At 41.9% G+C, this 23,652-nt stretch overlaps 1 protein-coding gene across 1 annotated transcript in view; it reads left to right on the top strand.

The window, feature by feature from the left end:
- The first annotated feature begins 8,529 nt into the window (after positions 1-8,529).
- Positions 8,530-23,652, top strand: part of cdh6 (cadherin 6) — a 50,489-nt gene continuing 35,366 nt past the window's right edge. Inside the window, exon 1 of the mRNA XM_086203954.1 lies at positions 8,530-8,659. The gene's annotated coding sequence lies outside the window, so the exon portion shown is untranslated. The remainder of the gene's footprint in view (positions 8,660-23,652) is intronic.

Genomic DNA, 23,652 nt, shown 5'->3' with positions numbered 1-23,652 from the left:
GGGTGGCTTTCGGTGCCAACTCACTTCCATCTTTGTCATTTTGTCTTTGTTTGTTTTAAATGTGTCTGAGGTAATCTGTCCTTGGCAGAGACACTGGACAGCCATTCACTGCCAAAACTATGAAATACCAGATAATTAAATTATTGCTTCTGTGGGATTTTTTTCTTCTTCCATGCTGTTGAACTGTACTGAATAAGGAAATCTCCATTTTCAAAATAACTTGTTGAATTAATCGTGATGGTATGGATTTTGAGAATTCAAGGAAAATAGACGTTACCTCTCAGAAATATTCAATACACTGGAAGCAAAAATACAAATTAAATATGAAGTAAGTACACACTGAGTGGCCGCTTTATTATGTGCACCTGCAGCAGCTCTACATTCATTAATCCAAGATCTCTGATCAAACATTAGATGCATTATTTCACAATCTCATGCTTGCAAACTGTTGCAGTGATTTGCAGCTCTACTCCGCGGACAGAAAGTAGTGTGTGATCTGAGAGGAATTTAATGGCAGGGGGATGGCAATGTCCATCTGTGGAGTCAGAGGGGGGTGTCTAATCTCTGTCTCTGAACACACCCACCCCCACGCCACAGCAGAGATGGACAGAGGAAATACTGTAAAATGGGAAGAAAAGAGGGGCTATTATACTCCAACAGAGAGGCTGTTTGATGGCTCAGAGGGCTAAAGGATCAGGGCGGGTGGGAGTGTTCGGATATGGGAATGATGTATTTCATTTTTACTCAGGCTGAAACAAAGCACACCTAGAAATATGTTTGAAACTACAAAGTAAGTGATGTAAGCACCTGCTAAACAGAAAATAACACCTGTTATGGTGTTGTGTACATGTGTGATTTGAAAAACTAAACTTCATCATCGTCCATCACTTTCAATCCATGCGTGTTTGGCAAGACATTCATAGAACATGTGAAAGTTGGAGGTAGAAAGCTGTGGGTGTACACTATCAAGGTGATGCCCGCAGAGAGGAACTGTTATCTAAGTTTCAAAACCCTCTCTGATACTAGTTTGCAGCAGCCATCCGCAGTGATGACAGGAAACAAGTTCACTTTCTCATCCAGAGCTTGTACATGCAGACTTTAAATCTCATTTCACCTTGGCAGATACACAGATTCTGCTGAAGCAAGAATGTACATGTGTTTGTTGAGTTTAAAGGTAATAAGTGCAAGCTAACATAAGCGCCTACTGATGATGAAGGGTGGCATTGTTCAGGTGGTAGAGGAGCAGTCTAGTAATCAGATTACCGAGACTTTATCAGGCTGTCAGTAAGTAATAAACTGCTCCTGATGAATTGGTTGGTGTCTCGCATAGCAACCAGGAAAAAAATATTTCTAAGACTTTAAAATAAAAACATGTAATTTGTTCTCTTTCGTGAAGTTACAGTTTCTTTTGAGGATTCACAAGTGTTTCACATCCCCACTTTTGTCTACTGTAGTTTTACAGTAATCTACAGTAAACTTTTGAACTTTGAGTTATTATAGAAGCACATGTCCACCCTTTGATACCAGCGTAGTGTCAGAGCTTCATTAAAGCCTGGTCAGGCGCAGGGTCACAAAGCCAGGTCATGCTGACCCGTTTGGACCAGCAGCAAACATGGATTTTTCCCGGGTCACTGTGCTGGTGAGTGAAAGGGATATTAAGTGGATGAAACAATGTGTGACTAATGTTTACAGCCTTCCAACTAGTAGGCAAGGTTTCTTGCACAGCACTCATTTTGTTAAATTAGCATGGAATTTCTGTTAGAAGGGAAGCTGCTAGAAACAATTTTTTGATTTGCAAAATGAGGGAAATTAAATGCTGTGCTGACATTTTCTCTCGAACTAATGCATATCTCTGCAATTGAAAGGGCAGGCTAAGACATTCAGCAGCAGTTGTATCATTTATAGCTCTGTTTCTTGTCCGTATTGAAACTGTTGTCTCTTAGGAGGAACATGGGGCTGAGGGCTTCAACACAAGAAGCGCCACACAAAGAAGTTTCTTATTTCCTCTTCTCTAGTGGCCCCAGGCTGTTCAGCTCCCCTCGACTCAGTGTGTGCAAGCTTGTGTGTGTGTGTGTGTGTGTGTGTGTTGGCTAGGACAGGATGACTAGAAAAGGAAATGGCGAAATTCAAAAACAACAGTTTCTCTTGGCGAAGTCTTCTTAAATTCTGAGAAGTGAAAGAGTTTGAATCAACTCCATACTGTATGAGTGAGATGTGTAAAGCCCCCTGTGCAACCTCCTCCTCTACAATGGTGTAATGGAACCTGACTGGAGAATTGGTGCCGCCTACAGTATAGCTTCAAGAGCCAAAACATAATTATTTTGCATTACAGAAGAGGATGGAAACTGGCATAAATGTCTGTTGCAGATTTTCTGGAAATTTGGTGAGAATTTTCAATTCATTTGGATGGAAACCTGATTATCTGTTGCTCATCAATCTTCACACACACACACACACACACACACACACAAACATCGAATTTTGCCAGGATGACAGACAGTGTGTGTCAGACAGGCCTACTTGTCGTTATCTAAGCTGATGAACTTACACTGAAGTGTGTGTGCATTTTGTGTGTCTATCAACTGTATGTATTCACACACACGTAAGCTCTGTGTGTGTGTGTGTGTGTGTGTGTGTGTGTGTGTGTGTGTGTGTGTGTGTGTGTGTGTGTGTGTGTGTGTGTGTGTGTGGACATGAGCAGCAGGGGTCCGGTCTGTCCTTGTTTAGAGACGAGCGTCGACTAAGCCGGAGCCTGAGCAGGCGCTCAATGTGCTGATGGATGCTGACAGACAGACCGAGGACGTGATGAAAGCCTCGTTAGTTCCAAGGGCCGACACACCACAGGTTTGCAGGAATTGAGCAGCCCTGTTCCTTGCCCACTGAATCCTCCCTGGTTGCAGTCATCTTGAAAACCTTGCTGCTGTATCTTTACTTTCAACAGTTATATCAAAGAATTTCAAACTAGGCAAATTTGTTTTTATGTTAACATCTTTTTACAAGCACCTCAAAAAGGGGGATGCCCTCAACAGTTTAACTTTCTGATAGTCACTGTGTTTGACATCACTGTGCACAGGAACAAGCAACAAGGCTGCACCTAAAAGCAAGTTCAACATAAGTTATTAAGAGGTTTGCTACACAAACATTAGCTTGCCAGTTTGGCACATTGTTCATTTCAAAATTTCGGCCACATCTGTGCTGTTTATTTGGCCCACATCCATTTTCATTGAAAATGCGGTCACATATTCTTGCTATGTTGACTTGTTTTCCATGTTACAATCATATGACCTTGATGTTGACTGTCTGTCACGTGTATGGAAGAGTTGATTACTTGAGGTGCCTTTTTTGTTTGTTTTTGACTGTTATTGTGCTGAATGACCACAGGAAATGGAACCATGACGTTGGAGATAAGCTCCCAAGGTGCAAGGCCCCAGGACCAGGAGGCAGGTTCAGTATGTTCGGGGGATCTTACCTGACAAACCCTGACAATTGCAGTGAGAGAAAGTCATATAAATATGGTCATCGACTCATTAATCAACCATTTGCCCTCCTGTATGTGTGGACATTCACACAGAGGGACGTCTGTACTCGATGATCAGTCACCAACATGGAGGTGTGGAACACTCTATATTAGACACCAGAGGACTCTATTCCTTCTCTGTGAGGGAATAAATTAAGCTAGATTTTCTCCAAAATATAGTTGTGTGTGCAAATACATGCTGTAGGAATGGTTTTAAACTAGTTTGATTTGAAGAGTAGAAACACTCTCCAGGTATTGTGAAGGACGTTGGAGCTCTCAGCATCAAACTGCGTGCATGAAAACACTGATGCAGAACACTTTATATTCTAATCAATGGCAGAAGGTATACAGGAAGATGCTCTCAGTAATTCATGTTTTAGCTTTGCACATACACATATTGGGTAAGGTGCCTGTAATTAAATGTGTCCGTGATTTGGTATAAAACAGAAAATCATCATCATAAAATTTGCATTTGACATTTTGTGTAGGAGCCAAAAATAGCCTGTAGGGGGGAAACAACCTGGGTGCCTTTAGTCCATCTGGCACAGCTCAGTGGAAAGCTCCATTGAGCAGGTAACAATGTGAAGAGGTCTTCTCGTGAAAATGCAAAGATTATGACTTCTAAATCCCACCTGGAATTAATATGTGAGCTGGATTTAGATATTTAACCTGGATAAGGCAACACTTTGCATTTAGTATGTGGACAGATTGGACAGACCTCATCTATCTGAAGGTGGAATTGTTTGAGTAAACGGTTCTTTACGTGCCTCGGTTCAATAGTCACAGATCATATGTTTTTGGAACAGCAAGGAAAAGGCCTGCTTCCTGTTTAACCTATTTTATTAGTTTATCTATTTATTTATTGTTGCATCTATTTGCTTTTACAGTTTTCCTGTCTTTTCCTGGTTGTTGCTCAGGAAAGCGCCTCAGACTACCACGTTTCCTCTGTCATATGTGGAGTTGCCGGCTGCATTGTTTCACCTAACAGCCGAGGGGGCACAACGCGTGTAAGGACCACGCAACCCCCCCCCCCCAAGTTCCCCTCCCCCGCTCTTTTAACCAAGTCACTCATCATCCGATCCCACTTCCATGCAGACCTTTTTATCGTTACACATTTCTGGTAATAATTAGTACATTTGCTTGAGGGCATCTACAGCAGGGTCCTTCTACCCTGATACCAGCCATGTAATGGGCTGAGGACATCTGAATACCCTGCCAGTATGAAAGGTGACCAACAGTGTCACCAGTCACATTTCGTGTTGAAGGAAGTGAGTCACTGATGGTGTGGCATCATGCGATGGAAAAAGCCCACCCCCATGTTTATATATCCACAGAAAGACCCTGATTGAGGCTAATTTTCTTGCTTCAATCCCAGGATCTGTATTCAGTCATAGTTCCAGTTTTTCTCTCAGTCTTGGCAGAGCACAGTAAACAGCCCTGCCAGAGCCACGCAGCCAATATGGTGTAACTGATTTAAGGCGGATTAGAGATTCCTGCGCTAAGCCTGAGAGAATCCTCTCAAATATTCACAGACGGACTGAATTAGTGAAAGAAACAAAAGCAGTGTGTGAAATACCCTGTGACGATCAGGGGGTCCGGGGCCCTACACTCCCTAACAGAACAGGCATCAACAGCAAAAGAACAAGCCTGCTTCATGTTAGATTGCTCAGTTTATTTTAGTTCTTGTTCCTTCTCTGCTTCAGAATTAGTTCCAGTGATTGAGTTTTTTTAAAAATGCACATTTACACACTTCTCAGCCTTTGATTGCGAAACTCCTTGAGGGTTCCTTGGCTCAAAGAATGAGAAATAACTCCTTGTTAATAGTGAACTTAATTGTTGGTGTTCTCAATTTGCATTCGTGATTAATGTGAGTTCGTTCTATAAAGTAAGCAGAGTAATTCTGGAAGAGCACATCAATGATGATGTGTTCAATCCAGATAAGCCTGTCAGTGAATTCATGACAGCATGAGCCAATATAGCTCAAACACACAGTGGATAGCCAGAATAAATCTATAATAAAGCATGGTGACAGCTGAGAGGATTTCTAGTAATGCCGTACTGTATGAAATCGAGGGACAATGGAAGTCAATCACAAAAATCAGCATTTGATAGATGTGAACATAAATGGCATTTAGAAAAGTGATTCAAGGCAGCAACCCTCTGCTAAAATTTCCCAAACTAGTGCAGAACATGAAGGCCACTCGTTAAGTTGTGGCAAAAGAGTATTTTAAGTGCAAGAAAACCTTTTTCTCCCACTGAGTATTTTATTGATCCATGCGTCACACCTCCTTTTAGCGTAATCCTGTTGAGAAACACACTGAATCAATCACAGTCCCCTTGTTGGAGGTAAATAAAATACCACAAAAACCTATGTAACACTCAAAGAAATTTGACTCACTCGCCATCAGCTGATCCATTGCATGAGGAATGTCTCACTCTGCCGGATATTGAGAACTACAAAAAAGAATGACACTCTGGAGTGTTATAAATGCCTTCTACTGGCTGTAGCAGTTACGACCAAGGGAAAGTAGGAAATCTGATGACAGTGCTATCAAGTAGAGGGGCTCAAACAAACATAAAAACACCAGACTTTGGTTTGGTTTGGTTTGGGTGGTCGTTTCAGCAGGAGATAGCTGTTCACCTCCTGCAGCCAGTGGTGAGTGATCACATGGTTTTCATCGTCACTGCAGCAGGAGATAGTCATTCTCATCTCGTAGCTTCAGCCCAAACCAAACTGTTCAGATTTTATCATATGTAATATTCACTCATCATAATGCTGCTGTTGTATAGCATTTGGTGTGAAAAGTCACATGACCTTATCACGAGTTAAGATGGTGCATGAGACTGCTTCTGCAGCTGCCGTTTTTTTTTTTTTTTTTTGGTTTCTCTCTCCATCGCTGACAGGTTTTAAAATGTTTCTGCTGTTGTTCTTGAGAGAAGGATGCTGACAAGTTTCTCTCTGTGAATCCACTGACACATTTTTATATTTTCATGGTTTAACTTCCCTAATACCATCTAACGCCCAAATGAGGGTGATTATGTAGAGTTTTTTAGAATCCACTGAAAATAGGCGATTAACTCCTTTCCCACAGCCAGTACACAGATATGCCTTTTTGTTTTTTCCTGACTTGTCACAATGTACCAAGTTAGATGCTTTGGTCAATAAATGTGTTTTAAAACTTCTTTCTGTCTGTATTCACATAAAGCACTGCCTACAAGCCACTCAGTATGCCTGCATGGTGGCTAGCAGTTGGCTAGCAGTTGGCTACCTTGATGCGCTACATAGCCTGTGGCCACTGTGCAATTGGTTCAGTGATACCTAAATCCTCCATCCATCCATCTATCTATCCACTTATCCCATTAAAGGTCCTGGGGGGCGGGAACCTATCCCAGCAGCCTTCGGGCAAGAGGTGGGGTTCACCCTGGACAGGTCGCCAGTCCATCACAGGGCCAACACACAGACAGACAACCATTCACACTCACAGCCACACCTACAGTCAATTTAGAGTATCAATCAGCCTCATCCTCTCTTGATGTCTTTGGACTTTGGGAGGAAGCTGGAGTACCAGAGAGAGCCCAGGCAGGTACAGGGAGAACATGCAGACTCCACACAGAAAGATCCCGTACTTGAGCTGGGGCTCAAACCCGGAACATTCTTGCTGTGAGGCAGCAGTGTTGACCACTGCACCACCATGCTGCCCTTGATACCTCGCCCAAAAATTGTATTTTGTCTTTAATGTACTTACTAAATAAAAATGATTTCTCCTTTGTGAATCAGTCAATCAGGCTGCACGGTGGTGCAGTGGTTAGCGCTGTCGCCTCACAGCAAGAAGGTCCCGGCTCAGGCACGGGATCTTTCTGTGTGAAGTTTGCATGTTCTCCCCGTGCTTGTGTGGGTTCTCTCCGGGTACTCCGGCTTCTTCCCACCATCCAAGGACATGCAATTGGAGACTGGGCTAATTGGATACTCTAAATTGACCGAAGGTATGAATGTGACTGTGAATGGTTGTCTATCTCTCTATGTTGGCCCTGCGATGGACTGGTGACCTGTCCAGGGTGAACCCCGCCTCTCGCCCATTGATGCTGGGACAGGCTCCAGCCCCCCCGCAACCCTTAATGTAGGAATAAGCGGAAGACAATGGATGGATGGATGGAATCAGTCAATCCGTGACATTACATACTGAAGAAGTTATGTGTTATACCAGCCTCCCATATATAGCTTGAGGCTAATGGCACCCTTTGCCACCAGACATAAGCATTTATGTGAAATAATGTTTACATTTCAGAAAGTTGGCTGACAAACCATTAAGGATCTCTGAGCCAACAGCTAAAGGCAGCGTAGCTGCAGCATCTACAGTATGTGTCATCACAGCCTCAGTAGTTCAGTAGTTGCCAGGTGTAGGATTATTCGTAGAAATGGCTGAGTAACGTCAAGCTTCATTACTTTATCTGGCTTAAATACTGTCAGACCAACAAAAGAACAAGATGAAGGTTAGAACTGGTTCAGCATTTTTACAGTGGTCTAAACTAAAAGACCAAAAGGGGTTGGAAAGCCATAACGAGGTTGCCATTTTACTGCTGGACAGGCAAGCTAACGTTTGCTAACAATGCACAATGCTTTGCTATGTGATTAGTTGAGTAAACCTGGCAACCAATAGACTAGATTAGACACTCACTGACCAGGAGGTAAAAAAAATACCCATTAAACCTTTAAGTCTGGCATTATTACCAAGGTGCTTTTGTGCAAATTTTACACATTACGTTCAATTACATGGTCATTTCACATGCTATAATTATTATCTTTCATAGTTAAGGAGAATATTTCAGATTTGTGGTTACTGTGGAGTTTATTTTTCATAACAGTTTTGTTATGTTGAAGCCCTCTAGCCTTTGGTCACATGACTGTAGGACCCAGACCTATACTGGATGAACTCTGACCAGCCTAATGGCCAATCAGCTGCTATGTCAACTCCTCAATTTGTTGATTGTGAATGGGGGAGGGGCGCTGTAGGAGGGGTGGGAGAGATAGAGGGGATGAGAGAGCGAGGGAGACTGAGAGAGGAGAGGGGAGAGAGGGCAGACGGAGCGGGAGCTGTGTCCGTCTCTGTTGGATTCACCGGCGCCTCCATCCTCGGCACCGCGGTAAGTGGCTCCCCTGCTCGGGCTTAAGAGCGCATTAACCCCGGTGTTGTTCAGCTGGTCTCCTCGTGCAGATAACGGTCCTGATGGAGCTGCTCTGTCGGTCAGATGTGATGACGGTTAGACTGAAAGTGTCGCGTCGTGTGCGCGCGCAGGGAGTTTGTTGTATTTTTGTGTAAAAGTGAGGAGAGAGAAACTTCAGGTGTGGTTGAAAGGTCCGGAATACTGTGGACAAGCTTCTCCCCCCCCTAAAACTCCAGTTAGTGTCCGTGGTGGTTGAATGCCTCAGCAACGTCTCCCCAGTTAACGGGAGCAGCAGAACGGAGGAGCGGAAAGTTCCACGGAAGTTGGAATATTTAACGTTTGGATGAAGGCTTTCCACCTTGTTCTTTATCCTGAGTCAAGTACTCTGATGCGCAGCTTCCAGAATTAGAGCCAACAATCCTTTAAGCTTAATGAAAATGTTGATTTGATGTTGAGTTTTACGCTTCTGTTGATGTGGACTGGTGATGATTAGCGGTGATATCAGGGCTTCCTACTGGAATAATGAGAAAGTTGGAATATTTATGGGAGCTATAGTTTTCTGTTTCAGCCGTTGGGTTTTAAAAGAGACCAAATTCAACAAGCAAGCAAGCACACGCACGCACACACACACACACACACACACACACACACACACACACTCAAACACATTTTTCGTTTTACAGTTATAACTACAGTTTGTGTGTGGTGTGAATAAAATATACATTGTTGTGCAGTAACAAGACAGCGCGCGTGCATGAATGCGTGCGTGCGTGTGTGTGTGTGCGCGTGTGCGTGTGTGTGTGTGTCCATCTCCTCTCCGTCGGTCTATTTTGTGTTAAGACTGGATGTTGGTCCTGTTGTGATGTATCACTGGTGGTGGTCGTCAGCTTGATGGTGGGAGTTGCCACATCTTGGGTGTAACAATGTTAAAATCAAAGAAATATATTAAAGATACACTCATCTGCCTGGTTTGTGTGCATTTTTTCCATTTATTTTTTGGATCTGATTGAATGAGACAAAATAATAAGAATTGACTTCATTCGTATGGCACCTTTTTATACATTAAATGCAGGTCTAAGTGCTTTTAAATTTGCCGCATTAAACACAAGGTTAAAGAAATTAGCAGTAATACAACAGCAAGGATAAAATCAAATCAAAGCAAATGAGTGAAAATGTATTAAATAAGTACAAAATAATTTTCATTGTTACAGAGATAAAACAGAATATAATTGGGTTAGCGAAAATCCTTCAAGTGAATGTTAGTTTGAAGCTATTTTTTTTAATAAAATTATCCAGAAAGCTGCTGGAGTGTTTGGTGTGCTGTGGCTGAGTGTTCCACTGTTGGAGCATAATATTTAAAAGTAGTTTCCCCTCTCTGGTTGTAATATGTCAAGCCTAAAATTCTTCACAATGTTTAATTAATTAATCATTAATCTGCATTAGTGTTTATGTTGGCTGATGTGCACCAATTTGAGCACTTGTCAGATTGGTTGTCCATTTGTGATCAGTTCTTTGCATTAATTATGCATTGTATGTAAAAATTAACCATTTCAGGTGTTGAAAGTAACTCTGCTATGACATTAAAATGCTGCTTGTCTGTTCATGTTAATGTAATCATGAATATCACACTACAAGTAATTTTGCTTTGTATTCTTTACTTAGTAACTCTGATTGGCAGCTATTGGAATCAGACCCAGGAACTGAGTACAGCTCAGGCTGAGGTGACTCTAAATGAAACAGAGCTGGTGAACGTTCCTCTGAGACTCAGAGATTTCCTAGCATTCATTGGAGTGCTCTGGAATGAGCTTTGTGCTGGCGTCCATCATGGCTGTGACCTGGCCTGAGTCATTCCTAGCTGAGTCAGATATGATGTGACCTCCATAGACCCGTCCACAGCAAACTTGTCTCTTTCACGTTCTCTAGTCACCGGTGGGCAAAAATGAGTTCATGTTTGTTTGTTCTTGATGTTCTTGGCCAAGAATAAGTACAGTGATGGATGAGTATTTTCATGCTGATGGGTACAGACCTGGAGTCAGTGAGTGTTCACAGCTTAAGTCTCACAGTGGCTGAGTAGTTTATGATCATATGGTCAATACATTACAACAATAGAGACTCAACACTGGCCCTCAGGTAGGGTATAAATCTCCAGGAAGGCCCTGACCCTGGCCTGTCATCCCCTTAGCTGCAGTCAGCTCAGCAGCTCCCCAATTGGTGAATATGTTCACGAGGTGTGGCCTGCCATTAACACTGAATCACCACTTTAATCAACACCTTTTTTACATTTCATCCAGGTTCCAAAAATAAATTGTGAGCACGCTAGAGGTAGCTGTCTATAATTCAAGACTGAAGACATTATTTAAGCATATGTGCAACACCTTCAAATCCAGATGGTTGCTGTGCTGTCATGCAGTGAACAGTCAAACACTTATGGGCATTTGGAAATGCAAAATATTCCTTTTGGTATAATCGCTGGTGTTAAATATGCATTTAGCCAAATTGTCTGATAAAGAATTACAGAAGGACCAGAACTGTACCAGTAGGTCAGCCCAATGGCACAGCCTGGTCAGGTCACCTTTAGTCTTTAGCCTGGACGAAGTCACAGTCTGGTCAGGGATGCAGTAAGTAGGAAGTCAAAAGTTCAGAGAGATAACCCGGAGGCTGGCCAGGAAAACATTAGCACCTAATCATGAGCACAGAGGCAGGTCTTTGGTCTCAGTCTTTGTTATAGAAAAGCCTTGCTTCAGCACTTTCTCTTCTTGGAGAAAGCAAACAAACAGGGCGCACTGACGAGAGGAGGCCAGAGGAGATAAAAGTGTATAATCCTCTGCTTCACTGAAACTCAGCTTATGTGTAGCAATACTCCTGAGAGGACCACAAAAGCCTGACTGAACTCATCTTTAAGAATCGTTCACAATTAGGCTTTAAAAAAGGCTTACTGGCTTCATTTGGACTGGAACAATGTGGTCCGGCTTTCTTAGATGACAGACATATTCCTCCAAAACCTCCTCACTATTTTCAATGTAGTTTTGTGGGCGTAAGCCGTCCAAAGGTCAACCTCTGCATGTCAGCGACCCAGGCTGTCAGTCAAACTTCACACCCAACCCAAAGTGTGTGCTGCAGTTTGATTGGTTTGATTTATAGCCCTCCCTGCTTTCTTGCCACTTAATAACAGATTTTTATTTATTTATTTAACCTTTATTTTACCAGGTACTCACTTGAGATCAGGTGATCTCTTTTCCGAGCGAGACCTGGCCATTTTACACAAGTGCCTGTCCTGACATCTGAAAACTACAGCCAATCACAATGCAGGACAAAGTATCAGTTTGTAGGATTTGGGCTATATGTTGTGAAGTCCCTCACAAAGCAGGACATCTGGTCATTCTTGTTACAATCTGTGTCATTTGCTTTCACAATTAATGTGATGTTGGCAGGGGTGCACTCCACCCTCCAGTCTGGCTTGTTGAACTCAACTTTTTGAGGGAAATGTGAAATGTGTATTTTCAAATGAAGTTGTGTTTTATTGAATGATCAATGAAAGCTCAGTTTCTGTTCTTATAAATGATGTAAAGAGAATACAGAGATCAGGAAATGGAAGGTGAGGCGTCGGACATGACTGAAAAGACATTTGAACCACATAATGTAGACATAGGATATTAAAAGGATGCCGGCTTCTTCTGAATGGTAGTGGATCACATGTATTTTCCACCCTTGTACGAGCTCTTCAAACCAGCCAAGTTACTTGCCATTGTGCCACTTCCAGTCAAGTAATGAGGCAGCGACAGTGAATTTTTTTCACAAATCACTTGGAGTGAATAATCTATAGAAATCTCTCAGTACATGATGTCATATGACAGGCCAGCCACTCACACACATTTAATTATAGCAGCTCTACATGCTAATAAAGCCCTGCAACTGCTCTGTGTGCTAATGAACGCTGACAAGTGCCCCGACAATAGTCTTTGTGCTCTGTATTCATGAGCGTGTGTGTGTGTGTCTGTGTGTGTGTGTGCGCGCGTGTGTGTTGGTGACACCTACTTGCTTCAGATGCATTGTCAGGTACATTAAGTGGATTAAGTGTGGCTCTAGAAAGGTGTGTGTGTGTGTGTGTGTGTGTGTGTGTGTGTGTGTGTGTGTGTGTGTGTGTGTGTGTGTGTGTGTGTGTTGTAAGAAAAGCATATGAGACTAGTTAGCTATCACCTCCCTGTCCGTGGCAGCCGGCCAACAGCAGCAGTATTAACACTCTGCAGAAGCCTTCACAACAAATGAGCATCTGACAGGTGCTCAGCTACATGTGTCTGGAAGAGGCCGCTAAATGGTTGTTTGAAGACAACTTCAGCTTCCTCTCAGCCTTCTTGACAGCTCTTCCAATTACAGCTCTCATGTCCCGGTGCATTGTGTTTGCAAATTCATGGATCACTGTTCATCAAAGGCGGGCCAGAAGAATGAATAGATGCGGCAGCGCATCGACATGATCTTTACCGAGACTCTTTTCGATCCCTCAGCAACTTCCAAGCTATCTGGTTTAGATTGCCAACCTGGGTAGCAAAAAGGAGACTGGCTGAAAACACAAAGGACATAAAGATCATATAAAATCTCTCTCCCTGTCAGGTGGCAGGAGGTTTGATGATAATGTTCTCGTTCACTATCCGCGGTACTACTTCATAATATTGATTAGAATATACTGAAATGAATGAAAAAGAAGGCTGCAGAAACACATGGGGGAACAAAAGGATTACATTAGCAAGAAATTCATCGTGTGGTCTCATTAAGAGGCATTTGAATAACTTCTTGCCATTGAGTCTTCAATAGACTCCTAGTTTACAGATTTGGCATATCATTTTACTCATTTTGCAGAGGACCCACAGGAGAATCCAGTATGAGAACCCTTTTAGGACTGGTCAGACCTAATAAATCTAAACCAGATTGGTAGAAAGCGCAGGTGGTGGTTATTGAGCCACTGTGCACACGCGCAAACAGGAAAGGTCAAGAAAGACTCTATAAAGCTTGGAAAGGTGACATGTTGAGGATGACTGGGTAGGACGAATGTGCAGCCTCTTATTTACCCACGCCTTGTTTCACAGGGCTGTAAACACTCTAAAAAGGGGGCTCCACTTTCTTGTTTGTTTGGCGTGAAGTGGTCTTCATCATCGGGCTTTGTCTGCTTTAATTGGAGGTGAAAGGAGAAGCAGAAGTAGGTAAACCAAAGAGATTAAAGCAGGACCGTTAATAGACTCCCTCACACAAACACCACCCCTGCTCTTGTTAATAGCAGTTCTCAGAAAGCCTGAAAAAAAAATTAGAAAAATACAGTAGAGTACAAAGACAGAGACTAAGCTGTTCCCTCTTATTGGTTTTGTGATTATGGTTCACTTTTTTTCACAGTGAACTGGACAGGAGCCTCTGCTTTGTTAGAAAAAAAAAAAATTCAAAGAGCTTTATCAGAGCACTCGCGATAGCTTCATCCTCTGTGTGACCCTGCAAATACAGAGTAATAGTACCTATTTTGTCTGGAACAGTAAAGGTAGTATATAGTATGCCTTGTGAATATTGGATGAAAATATTGCAAGTAGTGTGACATTTCGTCTAAATGTTATGTCAGTGAACTAGAACCTGATGAGAAAGGTCATAAATGTGAGTCAGGCTGAGTTACACGCCAGGCCTGCGGACACTAGACGAGTACCTGCTCTACCCATCTACACCATGTTAGATAATATACTGCTTTACGCTATATCTTTATTTAGCCGCCACCCACTATCAAGTACTCCCACTGCGGTCCTTCGTCCATTAGGGCTGTACTCATCCAAACCAAATGTTTGACCTGCTCTTCAACCATTTCAGCTCGTTCCATCAGAACATGCTAGAACTGAAATTTACGCTCAGAAAAATGCTTGATTTTTACCATAATTTGATGGTGAATGAGTCCCATCATCCTATTGGTTCATTGAGCAATGAAAAATCATGAAGAGAAGATACAAAGTTACCATGAACTGTTTGTTAATCATTTTTCTTCCTCGCGGGTAGGACAATTTTTGTTTCCCTCTGTGATCATGATGTATTTAGATGGCTGGGTTCAGTGTAGCACATCCATATAAATATATTATTAACTTGTTTGTTTGTATGAGAGGGAATAAAATGCCATTGGTATCGACAAATACAGTGTATCATGTCCCAAAGGGTTCTGAAATAGGTCACGAGTGGATTTTAAATCCACACAAGAGGGCTGGAAGCCTGATTGTGGCCTCTGGAACATGTTGATTTATGTCGTTCCCTAACAGTTTCCAAAGTGGATCCCTCCCTTGTGGAAGAGATCCTGATAAGGAAAAATAGCCCACAGTGAGAAACGAGGGAGGAGGTGGTGAACAGAAGAAGCTGCATGTTCCCGTTTGTATGTTTTTGACATGTTTGCTCATTTGCATGATAATGACCTGCTACATTCCAAAGGCAAGTGACAAAACCCTGGTCTCTGTGGATGGGTGTTCCTGCTGTTTCTCAGCTCTCTGGCAGCCATAAAACAGTTGTTCTCCTGATGAAACGTCCTTGCAGATGAAAGAACCATAAACAGAGCATCACTGCAGACACTCAAAAACACAGTCACACACTTCTTTCACTCTAGCGGAAGGCTTTTTCACAGTAGTCGAATCCTCAACCTTTGCAAGTAAATGTTAGTTTTCCTTTTACTTTCCTATAAAAACATGGCCACTCATGTTTAGTGTGAAGCTTTGCGATGTCTGTCCATCTGTGATGGGTACATCTCATGACCACCTGGAGGGAGTTTCATATCTCCCCAGTGTAGATCACTGTAACCTTACAAATACTTAATAATTCATACACAGTTTGACAGAAGTATTCACCCACTAGGTGCTAATTCTAGCATGGTGTTGTGTTATTGAGCAGAGCTTCCATATCTTCTTCCCAGAGTTCAGCTTTCAGATCTTGAGCAGTGAGCTGAATGGAAATGTTATATTTTTAGGTCCTCTGTATCAAAATCAGTGTGTGAATATGTGCGTGCGTGTGTGTGTGTATGTGTGTGTGTGTATAATGATGCCTGTGAGAGCTGCAGCTAGCACAGCGACGGTGGTATAAATAAGAATAGGCCTTATATGAGCAGCATGTCATCACTACTGACAGCAGAGTGAGAGAAGAGCAACTGGGAAACACTCCAAAATGTTTCACCTGTTATAACTGCATTGATCATGAAGGGCTAATGGAGGATGATGAGGAGCAGTCTTGCAAAGTCACACCTTGAGTGGAGACTGTGTGAGTGTTGTTGTGGTGAGATTCATTCATTTCAAATAGGATGAGAAAATTAAGCTTTCTGCATTTCAGAGCAGGCTTAAATCAAATTCAGACAGCTATTGTGCACATGAGCACAGCACGGCAGGGAGTCGCATCTTCATTATCAAAGGGCTTCCTGCTCGATGACGTGCTAGTGTTGAGTTGGTGATGGTCCATGGATGTGACTGGTGGTCCTATGAGAGGCTTCAAAAGGATGGGTTAACTAACAGCCTTTATTATGATGCGGCAAAGTCAGGAAATGTTTGATTTTCATCACTAGTGACTTCTACATATCATAAAATAAATCAGATATCTGAAATCAGAAAGTGAGACTCATGAGAAACACTTGACACATTACTGGGGTGTTTCAAACTTCTCCCTTTTGTCTACAGACACAAGTCTAGTTAAAGTGCAGTTAAACTTCAGTTCCTTTGTACCCTTTCTGATAGTTCAAAAGTGCAGTTGGGGCCTCTTGAAGACCAAAACTGCACTGTTGAAGAATATGATACATGTTTTTCTCCAAAGTGTAACAATCAAGTGTTGAGAATAAAATTAAACTTGGAAAATAGAGTCTTGTGCTCACACACTGATATGCAGCATCATTTTGTAGCTTTCAGTGATGGAAATGATTCCTTTCCAGGAAGTTGAAGAAAGTGACCAAGGTCAGTGGATTGTCTCTTGCTAGTTTGTGTTGGGTCTCTCATCTTCCTCAGTCCAGTGGACCCCCCCCCAAGCCCACTCTTGTTACGTAACACTGTAAATCCTGAGGAACCATCTGGTACCAGCAACACTATCATCACGAATTGTTTTTGATGCACAAGGCAGCAGTCATCAGAGCAGACACACACACACACACACACTGTTGGACTAGATATGGATACAGAACATTCTTTAAAGATGTAAACTGCATCAAAAGTGACACTCCACACTTATACACACAAACACACACACTCATTTCAACCTCTATTATCTGCATTTGTTAACATGAAAGCAGCTCAGGTTGCAGGGGGGATTAGGCTGCTGGGGACTTTGTAATTGTTGAATGGGTCACCCAGAGAGTGCAGAGATGTGTGTGTATGTGTGACGGGGTCAAGCGTAGGGGGCAGGGATTACACGGCCCACCATGTACATGTCTTGTTGTGTGCTTTGTCAGTTCCTGTGAAGCGTGTCTCACACACACACACACACACACACACACACACACACACACACACACACTAAAAGCCTGCTTGTAAATGGCCACAGTGTTATGCAGAGGGCTTTAGATCACATGTTTAGCACCAATCTGCATGCATGTGCTGGAGATCTTAGGGTGCATTTACTCCCATTGTCCCAGTAATACTAAATACCAGAGATATAGGTCATTGTATGGACACACACACACAAACACACCCCACCCCCACATTCCCAGTCCACGTTTGTCCCACACGGACGACCAGACGTCTGCAGATTTTTATGCCAGATCATGTTAAAGTACAAAGCGTTCTGCATAGACTCACACACATTTTAATTAGCATCCAAGTAGCTGCTTTGAAACGAGGTATCAGTGCCAGCTGACTGATTCCAGTCACTAACCCGCCGTCACACTGAGCAAGCCCATCAACAAGTTCATTGATTTCTTTCCACACGGACTGACCTCAAACCCGGCTGAGCTCTTCATGCTGCTCAGCCTTTGTTGGATGAGCGCTGGTTTGAGCTCGCTGGAGCATTTTGGACATGAGGGTTATTCAAGTTTGAGTTTGAATGAGCAGCATGATCATCTCACACATGTATCTGACTGAGTTTAAAGCTGTATTACGGATGTACAATGAAAAATACATTGGTAGGGATGGGACTTGTTATTTGAATCAGCACCTCGACCTCTGAGCTCACCTTCTCTTTGATCAATACAGCCATGTTTTTCTATCAGTTGCTTCCAGCAAGATAATGATGTCTTGCATCTACAGAAAGAGAAAAGATAAAGAGCAGTATAATTTACAGACATGTGAATCTTCAAACTGCACTGTTCCTACACTCATAATGAAATGATAAAAAAACCTTTGCAGGCCTACTTTCTTTTTTAACACAGAATATTGATCAAGTATTGATAACGGCGCTGATGTCAAGGAAATTTTTATCAAACCCCATCCTCAAAAAGTGTCACTACGAACTGTTATTATGAAAGATGGTGGTACTACAGAGATGCCAGACTACAGCCAGCTTCTCCTGGACCATGTTTGTTTTATAGAGAACCCAATGAACATCGCATCATTTACAGTGAAAAAAATATCGTTCCCACTAAAACCATATTTTAAAATCTTTCCGCATCATGAAAATAATATGACTGAATAAGCAAACATTTTTTTTAAAAAGTCTTCAAAGTTCCATGTGTACATACGTTGGATCTTATTGTCTCCTGGGGTCATTGGAGAAATATCGTCGCTCTCTCCCTCAGCTCCTCACTCTCCATCTTCTTTACATCCAAGTTTCCTCTGGTCTGCTTTGTAATGATAAGCAAAACCGTTCTATATCTGATGTTGAATATGATAACAAGTACAAGGTCTGAGCCCAGATCTGTGAGATGGACACTAGTGCGTTGCTTGGTTGGTCTCAGTACTCTGATACGTCGTCAGTGTGAAACCATTTGTTTGTGTGGTGAACTTTGTAATAATGTGATCAGCTGTGAGGTTTTAGGAGTAAGACTCTAATTATAAAGCTGTCTCTGACTTTGGCTTCAAAACAGTGACGTTATCGGTGCTGGTAGAAAATTATCTCACTCTTTCAAATAAATATTGTATTAGAGGGTCACTGACTTTCTGCTTGAGCAAAAGAAGAAGCCATATCATAAAAAGTACAAAATGAAGCCATGAATCAAAACTGTGTTTTTCTCTCTATGTGCTTTGGTGCCGTAATGACCTGGAGGAGCAATGAGACTGTCTACCTGTCTCCTTCCCACTTATTTTAAAGTAACCTTTAAGCAGTTTCATATGCTGCTCACTAACATTTACATATGATTCGTGTACTTTTTCAATCCAGCATATGACATATAATTTCCCCTACATAGCTAAAGAACAGTGGCCATATCTGACCAGTGTCCATGGCTACATCAAAGCCTTATTGGAGGGGAAAGTACAGCACATTCATGTGAAAAGAAACACAAAGACCATGTCTGCACTTTTTTCACATCACTTTAGAGGAGGGAATTGCTTTTGCTGTACCAGGGACCACTGAGTTTATTTTTTTGTGTTCTCTGATGTGCTAAAAGAAATGAATAGTTTTCAGCCCTACTCTCAGAGAATACACACAGGTGGAGGCTTTCTACTGATCATGTAAAGGTGCCTTGCTCCAGTACTGAGTAGTTCTCCTTCATTTTTTCACTCTTTCACAAGGCAATTGAATGTGATTTGCATAAACATAAAAGCAATACAATTTTAAGATACATTTCTGTGTGTGTGTATAAATATGTCTAAAGAAGTAGTCTATGTACATGCAGCCTGTCCTGGTTTGAAACTGAACACAAGAGCTTAATCTGCAGTTCAGTAGCTCGTTGCTGCATCCGGTGGCCAGTTGAGGGAAGTACACCCTAACTGTGGTTCTCATCACCACAGAAGCTGCAGCTGGAGTGGGCATTGCCCTTCCAACCTAGTACTTATAACTTTCAATTTTCAATCAAGCATGAACAAACTATGTGTGTTGACATAAAAGTTTGAGAAAGGTAAATAGAAAATACTGTCAAACTACAGTTGCAAATAAAGAAAGACCTAACATGGGAAAAGCCTTAAAAATATCAAAATCAAACATTTTTGTAGTCTAAGACCTCATCAGAATGTGTTCCTCAGGGGGAAGCAGCTGCGAGATCTCAATTTCTTTTGATCACTCAACTGTTCTTGACATAATTCTTGTTAAGGTGGTAAGAGGTTAATGCTGTTGCAGGAACAGCAGCAGACTTTGAAAAAATATGGTTACAATTTTGTCTGAAAGTTTGCCGCTTTTTTATGCTGCAGTGCCCACAGATGGGTGCTGTCCAAGGATGTAAACTGCTTTAAAGCTCAGATTTTTACTACCATGAATTAAACATTCAAAATTTATACCAAATAATAGACTTTCTAATATTGTCAAGCAATATACATCATTGAATTACACAGCCCTAGATATATATATAGAGAGAGATAAAGATATTTATATATAGAAAATGTATGTATAAATGTATGTGTGTGTGTGTGTATGTGTATGTATATATATATATATATATATATATATATATATATATATATATATAATGTGGGGGGCATATATGATATATCCTTGTGGTAAATGAATATATGTTTTACATATAGAAATATTTAAGCTTGTTTTACTTAATATGTATATACAGTAAATATTAAGGCTCTGGTGTTGTGGTGAAAACAGAGTTAATTGATGTTGTCACAACACAGTTTTTGTGCTGGAATCAAGTTCATTGAGAGTTATATAAGGTCAGTTTATGTGATTTCCATTGGAATTGTGAAACTTGACAGCTGCTACTTTCAGACTGATTTGATGTGTGTTGTTGCAGCACTGGTAAGCGTTAGAGGGCTGCCTGATGTTAGCAGAGTCTTGATCCCAGCAGGAGCATAGAGAACAGAGCCAGGATGCTATGTGATGGCCCGCGGCCCACACACTAGCATCACACACTTTGCTATATATTAATGTGTTGCTGTAATAGAGTTTGCTGTGTATCAGAAGTCTGTAAAACAAGCTGCTATGCGGAGGACTGATGTAGCTGCTGCTCCGTCTTTGAAGATCACCTCATTTATTAGTCTTCATAAGCATCTGGAGCCACTTCCTTCAAAAAGACATATTTACCTGATATTGGAGTCCTCTGAGGAGTGTTGGAACGAGTCAACCCACTCTGGAAGACAGTTGTTGTCTCATAGTAACCAGAGGAAATAATCCCTCCCTTTGCTGTATATGCATGACATTGACTAGTCAAGTTGTTGTGTGTCATTTCTCCTAGAACACTGACATGCATGAATTTTCTCTGCTGTGGGAAGAAAAACAGCATATGACGTAGAACTGCAGGGGCTCAAAAAAATCTCATAACCACACTTTTTTGCAATTATATATTTTTTTATTCAAGAGTTGCAAATTAGAGGGAGTATGTGATAGTGTGATTTTTTTTGTGGGGATCTGATCTCTGCTATACCTCCTTATTTGATTTATAATAGTGTTTTGATGAGCCTTTAAAAAGGACAGGCCCAGTTTGATCCAAAATAAAGCAATTTCTCATGAGTTGTGACTATCGTTGCAGTCAGAGTTTTCCTGGCAACTTTTCCTTGACCTTATGAGGTCATGAGGAAAAGTGTGCTGGTGGATTAATCTACTGAATTCATCACACCATCACACTTCATCTGGTTAAGTGGTTTGGAGTTAAGCAGCCATAGGATCCCTTAGCATAGCAAATTTATGGACTTTATGTACTATTATGTTTTTGAATGCTTTTTACTTCATGAACTATATAAAGATAAGTGAGGCAAATAGCGGGGCATTTAAGCAGAAAAACTAAAATCCGTGGTGATTAACTTGACAGGACAAAGAAATGTAGAATTTGTTGGGCAGATCAGTGCTGGTTTCAGGTGAATTTCTATTGCATTTGAAGATTAAGAGACAAAAAAAACACAGGTAAGAAAGCCCCTTTCCTGTTTAGAGAACTGGAGCAGCTAATCATCATCATCATTATCATCATCACCATCATGGTGGCCCCAGACACACGTCCAGGTCCTTCTACTCAGTTAGCAACCTTCCTGATGCCTTCCAGTGGTTGAATGATAAATGATCAATCAGTGGTGATGTTCATGAACAGATGTTTGCCTCAGCAGCACCGTTCTCTGTAATAGGACTTCAGTGTGATGTGTCTAGCCTTTGGCAGACATTTTGGAGGTCATCCGCTCATGCGTGAGGATAAATGTCAGCAGCTGATAGCACTTCAACATTTGACTTGGCTGTCTCAACCGAACTGAATAGATATTTTGATGATGTGTTCACTGGCTCGGTAGGTCAGCTACAGTGGGCGGAGCTTTGATTATTACGTCACAAGTACTAAATATATCAACATCTTGATTGACATTATCCAAACAGGCTGTATATTGAAGGAGAGTTGAAGAGTTGACACATGAGTCTGCATTCCGGTGAAACAGAAGACGGCCTCAGCCACGGTGCTAAGGTTCAGCTCTGAGCTGACAGACAGGAACTGATAGGGAGGAGACTTGTCTCCATTCTACTTTGACATATTTTCATGAGTTATCTGGGTTTCTCATAATCAAACATATTCTAACCCAGTTATGATGTTTATGTACAGAAAGTCCAAAAGTGGGTTATTGAGTGTTGAGGCTCTGCATGCTCCCTCAGACTGAATATCTAATTAGATGAGTGGATCAGGAGGACGTCCATGTGGCTGGCTGACTGACCATCCATCCACTGTCTCTCTGATATCAGCTCAGTATAAAAGAGAATGATTCATGCCGATGTCATATGGATCACAAAAAAGTCGCAGAAAAAAGTTCAGTCTTTCAAAACTTGTAGTGAAGTGTCTAAAGTCAAGGTGCAATTCTGCACTCGTCTATGGTTTATTCATAATGAGACTTCACACTCCCGAGGACCAGCGACTGGACTATGTGATGGCTGCGTGTGTGTGAGTGTGTGTATGTGAGAGAGAGTGAGAGTGAGGGAGACAGGCACTGTGGATGTTGTTGGCTGCCTTCAGATGGCTGGTTTGCTCTGATGGAAGGGGATGGCTGGGTTTGTGCTACTCTCTCTCTCTCTCTCTCTCTCTCTCACTCACACACACACACACATACACACACACATGCACACAAGTTGCTCTGTGGCTGACATTCTCCTTTTTCACCTCTAATTGGTCCTCTGGGAGTTGTCGGAGGCCTCAGTGGCTGTCTGCAAGGTGGTAACACACACAAGCACAAGCACGTGCGCGCACACACACACACACACACACACACATACACACACGTAGAGCCATGCATCAGGAGATGCTGTGATTGTCACCTGAAGGTCATGAACATTTATCACTGTTTGTAAAGACAGAGGAGGGGGGATGCTCCAGCTCTAAACTGAATCCTGATGGCTTTAACAATGCCAACACTGTTGGTCTGTATCAGTTCGTTTAGGTCATCTGACACTGTTCCTGAGTGTGGGACGGCATCAGCATACGGATCCTTACATAAATGTGTGGAGCCCTCTGCTACTGTGATAAGCTAGTGGCATCATATAGATATTTTGCTGAGCAGAGTCCAACTGTCCGACCACCCTACATCAAAGGATGCCTCTTTTGTGTTGTCATGGCAACAACATCACTTAACCTACCTTTCATCATCGGCCTTGTGTCATAAATGCACTAACTGCTTCTGTAGCACATGTTTAACTTAAATAGAAAGACTACAATTCATTAATGTCATTACCAGTTAAAGACTGACACCTACACACTTAGCTGCTCAGCAGGAATTGGGATAACATGACAGACCCTTAGACAAGAGCACAGTGCAGACCAGCTAAAGGAGGAAATCTGACTTCATTAAAGAGATACGTCCCACTGGCGAGTTTGGTAAAGTTGAAGATACAGTATATGAATCAATAATTCAAAAGCAAGATGTTGTTAAAACACAAACAACACCACAGTCCACACGCTCTAAGGGGGACACATCACACTGGTATTATTATCATCA

The sequence above is a fragment of the Aulostomus chinensis genome, chromosome 5 (assembly GCF_037954235.1).
Source record: "Aulostomus chinensis isolate RoL2024-O1b breed Wild chromosome 5, RoL_Achi_v1.0, whole genome shotgun sequence".
NCBI lineage: Eukaryota > Metazoa > Chordata > Actinopteri > Syngnathiformes > Aulostomidae > Aulostomus > Aulostomus chinensis.
The sequence above is the reverse complement of the archived record's forward strand: the minus strand, read 5'-3'. Positions and strand labels throughout refer to the sequence as shown.